Genomic DNA, 358 nt, shown 5'->3' with positions numbered 1-358 from the left:
CCTGACAAGTGAAAACCCCAGAAAGAATTTAGCAATAATCCAGTAACGCGGTCATTTGAAAGGGGAGCGGCTTAACCCTTTTTGTGTTCATCATTGCAGGAATGCAGCTTCTGTCAGCAATGGACTCCATGTCACCTCTGCTCTCCAGCAATGTATAAATTCATATAGTTCATCTGTTAATCCTAAACCTTTAACATTTTCACTGCTTTACTTTTGTCATTGTAATTTTGACACTGGTGACATAGTACAGTATTAAGGGATTATACCGTATGGAGTGTATACTGTATTATAACTACATTGGCATGAATGAACAGTATTTCAAAATACTGAGCTCACATTGGTTTGAAATGGAGGGAAG

The sequence above is a fragment of the Salmo salar genome, chromosome 02 (genome assembly GCF_965601325.2).
Source record: "Salmo salar chromosome 02, fSalSal1, whole genome shotgun sequence".
Lineage (NCBI taxonomy): Eukaryota > Metazoa > Chordata > Actinopteri > Salmoniformes > Salmonidae > Salmo > Salmo salar.
The sequence above is the reverse complement of the archived record's forward strand: the minus strand, read 5'-3'. Positions refer to the sequence as shown.